Source organism: Vulpes lagopus, chromosome 10 (assembly GCF_018345385.1).
Source record: "Vulpes lagopus strain Blue_001 chromosome 10, ASM1834538v1, whole genome shotgun sequence".
NCBI lineage: Eukaryota > Metazoa > Chordata > Mammalia > Carnivora > Canidae > Vulpes > Vulpes lagopus.
This window is the reverse complement of record NC_054833.1, coordinates 94,381,443-94,388,381: the sequence shown is the minus strand read 5'-3', so window position 1 is coordinate 94,388,381 and position 6,939 is coordinate 94,381,443.

The window sequence follows — 6,939 nt, the reverse complement described above, 5'->3', positions numbered from 1 at the left end:
TATCCCTCTGATTCCCTGTTCCACACCCCATCCTGCATTCTTGCTTCCTGGAATCACATGTATTATGTAACTTGGAAGAGAAAAACACCAAGCTTTCCAGTTGAGCTCAGCCTTTCGGGAACCAACCACATGGGAATGGCGTGGCCTTGAGTGCACAGACTTCATAATCCAAGATTCTCCATCAACAAATATGTCTTTATTGATGCTGCTCTTGAATCTGAGGGATTAAAATCAGGATAGACTCCATATTAGTTAGGACTCAGTTATTACAAGTGAGAGAAACAGAAATCACATTGACTTAAGCCAATAGTTTGGGAAGAAAAAAGATGGGGAATATACTGGCACAGTGTAACCACCTCACGCAGAGAACTTTGAGTTTACATCCTCCCTCAGTTAGCAACAAAGAGAGGACTTCCCGCTCCTCACAACAGTATAAAAATGCCAGGGAACGAATCTGATTGGCCCTGCTGGGAAGACACGCCCACCCTTTCAGCCAATCACTGGAGCCAAGCCATCAGCTACATGATTGGCTAAATATGGGTTAGCTGCCTATGCAGGTGGGTGGGTTTCTCAGACTGGCAATTTCAGTAGAAGCTTCTGGAAAGGACTTTGGGGAGGAATAGCTTCCTAAAGGAAGGTGCAGCCCTTGCTGTTGGGGTCCCATCCATATTCCTCAGGCCTCACTTCTCCAGCTGCTGGTCTCTGCAGCCTTGGGTCTGAGGGTTTTGCCTTAGATTGACAGGAGGTGTTCTGTCCGCGGCTCAGCAGGCTGGAAGTGCGTGCTGATTAGCCCTGCAAGCAGCTGTCAGCCAATACACGCCAGGAATGTTGTGTAAGCACCCTGTCTGCCCCACCCCTGGGGTGGGAAAGCTCTAAAGGGTGTGTTCTCCCCTATTTCAGAGAGTTCCCTTTGTATGAAGCTCCGGCCACCCTGGGAAGCGGCTGGCTTCATTTGTGTCATCAGGACCCCTTCCCTGTGCTGCCTTGCTTCCTCTGCCCAATCATTATTTCTGCTCTTTCCAAATTACCGATTTGAACTTGAATCCTAGCCTCAAGGTCTGCATCTGAGGAAACCCAGACTGAGGGGGAAAGGATTGGTAGGGGCAGGTCTGTCACTCTCCAGGAAGGACAAAACAACAGTTGTCACCTACAGCCCCACTCCCTCATTCACTTGTGCATCTGGTCAGGCATCTAACAAGCAGATCTTGAGATCTGGATTCTCTGTAGTGGTGTATGAAGGGAGAGCTCCCAGGAGAAATCTATAGGGAACAGAGGAAGTAAGACAGGGCAGAAGAAAGCCCAGCAAAGGGTGATCTCGGCTCAATCCCAGAAAGAGCTCTGGAGCTTGAATAGAACCACAGACTTGTCCCTTCCACCTGGAAGCAAGAGGGCCACACCTCTGTACACTGATACCAGTCAGCCAGGGGCTGCAGGCTGCCCTCAAGGAGAGAAGTTAAAAGGCTCCAGGCATTCTAGGGTGGGAGCCCTCAGATACTCACAACGGGCAGGATGGGGAAGCATCTTCTTGTTTTTGTTTTTTTGAAAGATTTTATTTATTTATTCATGAGAGACAGAGAGAGAGAGGCAGAGGCACAGGCAGAGACAGAAGCAGGCTCCATGCAGGGAGCCCGACATGGGATTCGATCCCGAGTCTCCAGGATCACACCTTGGGCCAAAGGCAACAGCAAACCGCTGAGCCACCCGGGCCGCCCCGGGGAAGCATCTTCTATTGTGGATCTCGGCTAAAAGGAAAAGGAGCCTCAACATTGCTAAAACTTGACACAGATAACAAATATATACTGAGTGTGACCCAAAAAATAGGATACATGAGTTTGCCTTCTCAAAGTTTATGGTGCATGTGTAGAATTTAAAATAAAGCTGCCTCAGTCACCTGGTGCCAGACACTCAGCTCAATGCTCACGGGTTACTGTGTTCTCCATTAGAAGCCCATTGTTCAAACCAGGTTGGGTTCTTCCTGGACTCACCCGCTCCCTCCTCACCCCCAGCCTTTGTACCAGCTGTTTCCCCTGCCTGGGGTCCCCTCTCCTCCATCACCTGCCTACTGAGCCCCCACTTATCCTTGCAAATACCTCAGTTTGCTATGTGTCAATCCCCAATTGCTATGCGTCCTGAGCAGGTAAGTTTTATCTCAGGGGGCCAGGAAAGTTTTTGTATTTGTACTTAGTATTTGAAAAAAACTTTTTTTTTAGTTCCTGAAATTTACCATGCCAACAGAGTGAAAAAGAAAAATCTCCGGGGATCCTTTGATGATGTACGTGTGAGTGACAGTAGCTGTGAACCAGTGTCACACACTTACTACAGCACCCCAGGCACCATGCTCAGCCCTCTGCATGCAATAACCCACTAAATCCTAGGCTCTGTTGTCAACCCCATTTCACAGAGGAGAAAAGCAAGGCACAGAGAGTCTTGGTAATTTGCCCAAGGTCACACAGCTGGCAAATGGTAGACACAAGAGTTGAACTCCAAGGCTTATGCCAGGTATCATTACTACATGCTATGCTGAACGAATGATTGAATGGATCAACAAAACCAAAACGGCATAAGATCCAGAGAGAGAACAGCCCTGCTGACGCAGGCAGGACCATCCAGGTCAGTACATGCAGGGGAGGACGGAGGGACAAGGACATGCTGTTCAGAGGGTCTGGCTGGAGGCTGCAGTCCAGGATGTGCATCCCTGCCATGAAGGAACCCAGCATTCCTTCCTCCCCTGGGTCCCACAGCACAGGGCCACCTCCACCCTCCCCTTATCTTATCCACATTGCAGTTGCTCGCTCACATGTCTGTCTCTCCCACTTCAGATGCGGACTGGGTTTCATTCAGACCTTTTTTGGCCAGGACTTATTTGCCTTGCCTAGAAACAATCCACTTTTCTTGAACAATAAAGAGGAACAGGATTCGAGACCCCAGGAGCCCTGTGAGAACAAGGCCAGACCCCATTCGGGGAGGCAGTGAAGCAAGAGGCCCATTACTGGCAGGAGGTCAGAGGACCAGCTGCTCAGCTGACAAGGTAACAACCGGGCACCTGCTCTTTCTCCTAAGTAGGGGCAGGCCTGGGCCTGGAGTCTAAGCTTCCACAGGACATAAGGGGTCCCAGGATTGTGGGAGGCCAAAAGGCCTGTAGAAAAATGCAGAGACGATTTTTGAACAGGGTGATGTTAGTTCGGAGAGAATGTGTCTGAGAGTACTCCCTGATTCCTATTCCTAGGAATCCCGTAGGAAAGTCTGGGCTCAGTGGAAAGTGTGCTGCGATCGATTAGCAATGTCTGCCATGGGTATAGGATAGGAGGTGGAGGTGTGACTGCTATGTATTTACCATCCCTGTTAGCAGGGCTGTGGGAGAAGGGAGCTGAGCAGATTACTAGTAATAGGAGCAACTTCCATCTATTAAGTGCTTAGAATATGCCAGGAACCAGGGAAAGTGTTTTTCCTGCTGACTCTCAAACGAACTCCAGGAGGTAAGTGTTGTTTTGCTCTTCTTTTAGACGGTCAGTTGCAAGGGGCACCTGGGAGGCTCAGTTGGTTGGGCGTCCGACTCTTGGTTTCTGCTCAGGTCATGATCTTGGGGTCATGGGATTGAGTGCCACATCTACATCAGGCTTTGCTGCTGGGCATGGAGTCTGCTTGAGAGTCTCTCTCCCTCTGCCTCTCCCCCACTCTCTTCCTCTTTCTCTCTCTCAAAAAAAAAAAAAAAAAAAAAAAAAGTTCCATGAGGGCCATAATTTTATTTATCTGTGTTGTTTAGTGCTGTATCCCCAGCCTCTCGAAGAGTACCAGGCAGGCACTCAATTAAGCATTTGCTGTTAAGTGGATTAACTCTCTTTGCAGATGAGAAGACTGAGGCCAGAGTGGTAAGTAACTTGCTCAAAGTCATGCAGCTAGTAAGTATAACCTAGTTAGTCATGTGGCTAGGACAGTGTGCGTCTCTTGTAGAACTTTCTGCGATGATGGAAATGTCCTATAACCTCTGCGGTCTGAAACAACAGCCACAAGGGTGTGTGGCTGCGAGGTACTTCAAATGAGGCTCAAGCAACTAAGAAACGGAATTTTTAATTTTATGTAATCATAGCTAATTGAAATCGAAATGGCCACATGTGGCTGTCGGTGACCATTTTTGCACAACATTGCTCTAGAGCTTGAGGGCTTGCTCGACTGCCCTGGAATGATACCAGATGCCATATTCAGAACACGGTCCAGGTTCTCCACAGATGTGCAGAAATACACTGGGACAGTTTCAGCTATAATTCCATCAGGGAGGGCAGGAGTGTAACCAATGAGTGGACCTCCAAGCAGCTACATTTGTGCTCTACCAGCAACAACAATTCCGGGAAGGCTTTTTTTCCTGTGTTGTCCAGTTTTACACATGAGAAAAGTCTGAAGATTCCAGAGGAGGACACGGCACACTCAGGGTTACCTGCTGGCCTTGGACCCAAACCAGGTTCACAAACCCCAAATCCCTAGCATTTCATTTCAATGGTTGGCAGAATGAGAAGGACATGGTCAGTCTGGCATGCCATCGAGGAGTCAGGCTGTGGGCAGTCAGCTTAGTTAGTGGCCTCAGTGGTCAGCGACAAGACCCACGACAGTTGGCTCTAGGTAAAACCGTGACACAGGGGGAGCTTCCTGTCCATCTTACCCGTGGCACCTGCTTCCCCTGTGGCCTTGTCCCTACCTCTGTCCAGGGGCTCGTATCTTTCTTCCCCTGTAGTCACAGCATGATCTTGAGAAAGTGCCCGAAGCTGATGAACACTAAAGTGTACATGACTAATAGGAAGTGTCCACTTCCCGACAATTTCTATTTTGACAGGAAGCAGGGGCCAGCAGAGTGTCCGGCATCATCAGCAAAAGCTCTAAGTATGCAGCTTTATGTGGCAGGCAGCAGAGGAAGTGGTGGTCATGTATGAAGTCGTTTAACTCTGCTTCGCCATGCGAAAGGAACATGTGCCACCCCATTTGTAGATGGGGAAACTGAGGCACGCTGAAGTTAAGTAGCTGTCCAGTTCACAGCTGGCGGGTGGTGGGGAAGGCGAGGGGGAATAGCCAGGCCAGGTTCAGACCCAGGCAGAGCTGGGGAGAAAAGCACTGGGAATGAGAGGGAAGGAGGAAGCAGCAAGCACCAATTGTAGGGAGGCCTTTTTTTCTGCAATCTGAGATTAGGTTGTGACGACCCATGGGCTGGGCCCAGGCTCCTGCTGCACTCTACCCATTGGCTGGCCTGATCCTCCAGAGGCATCTGTTGCTTCTGGTCTTCTCTCTGGTCTAAATAGTTACAAACTTACAAGAGTGATCTAGCCAAGAATTCTGCTTGAGGATGTGATCCAGGTCGGCCCCTGGGCCTGCTCTTTTATGCTGGCCTGCGATTTTTTGAGATTACTCAGCCTTTGGGAGGGAAGCTGGGCCAAGGACAAACCCTTGGTGAGAAGAACAGACTGTTTAGGGAACAGGCCCACCTCCTCCCGCCTCTCTCCTCCTCCAGGAGGCCAGAAGCCTTGCAAACCCCCTGCAGGGGGCAGGCCTGGTGGCAACCAGCATCGCCCCCTCCCCCAGTCTGCCACTGCCAAGTGCAGCTGTTCTTGGGGAGCCTGGCTGGTACCTCACGGACACCTTTCCCTGCCTCTCCTTCTTACTCGCTGTGAGCTCCTGGGCACCAGAAGGTCAGAGCCAACTCAGCAGCTCAAAAGGAAAGCAGCTTGCAGCCCTTCCAGCGAACCTTCTAATGTGCTGGTTAACGTCAGGCGCTGGCACACGGGAGGCACAGGTGCCTCGACCTACGTCGTGCACTTACTATCCACATAGTGTGAGATGAGCATGAGCTCCTTCAGAGCCTCTGCTTCCTCATCTGTAAAGTGGGCATAACACTAGCACGGACCCTGAAGGCTACCATGAGGATTACACAGTCCACTGCGAGTGTGTGGTGCAGGGCCTGTGCATCACCTGCCATTCACTTGTGCCTCACTTACCTATGCCCCTCCCCACTCACCCACCCCCACCCCATTTTTTGCCATTTTGTGTATTCAGATGACATGTTCTTTACAAGGGCACTCTGCTGTGACGTGTTTTTGTAATGAAGCATTGAGAATAGAAATAACATGGGTCTTGCATGTCCCTCCTCGGTGACAATTCCACCTGCCCCATCTGGCCAGCAGTCTCACAGAGCTCCATGCTCAGGCCTCCCACTTGGGGGTTTAATGCCCTGAGATGGTTGTCTTAAAATCCTTAATAACTATTTTTTGGATTTGGATTATGCAAGCAAGCCTGAGTGGGACAATGGAGCACGTGCTAGTGGGCTTGGTTCACAGGTTTACATCACTTTTACTCAGTAGGGGCCTGGGCACAGGTGCAGGAAGGCTTAGAGCCAAACCTCTGGGCTCTGCCCACCAAATTACATGATCCCAGGGGCAGCGAGGCTCTACACATGCCCCAGAAGGGCTCAGGGCACACAGCACATAAAAAGCACCAGGACAGATCAAGAGAAACTGCAAAGAAAGGAAATTGTTTTTTTTTCCTTTTTGAACAGGGAGCCCCATGTTTTCATTCTGCCCTAGACCCTGCAAATGATGTAGCTGGCCAAGATTCCATCTGGTGCCCAAGTCTCAGAAGTGTCAGGGTGCCGAGTCACTGCCAGGGGGCACCCACTAGGACAGCCTTTGAGGGGTTGATTAGAGCCTAACAAATACGTACTTCTCTGGTGCAGCAACTCTGCTTTATTGTTAGAGACGTGCACAAAAGTGTGTGCGCAAGAATGTTCACCTGGCATTATTTATAACAGCAGAAACAGGCAGACGCCCAGCAGTGAGGGAGGGTCAAGCACACAATCAGGATGGAGGGATCAGATGCCACTGGAGGAGCATATCATAGAAAATTCACTGGCATGAGAACTCATGATATTTGCAAAAGAGGGAAAAAGGCAGTTAGGGAAGG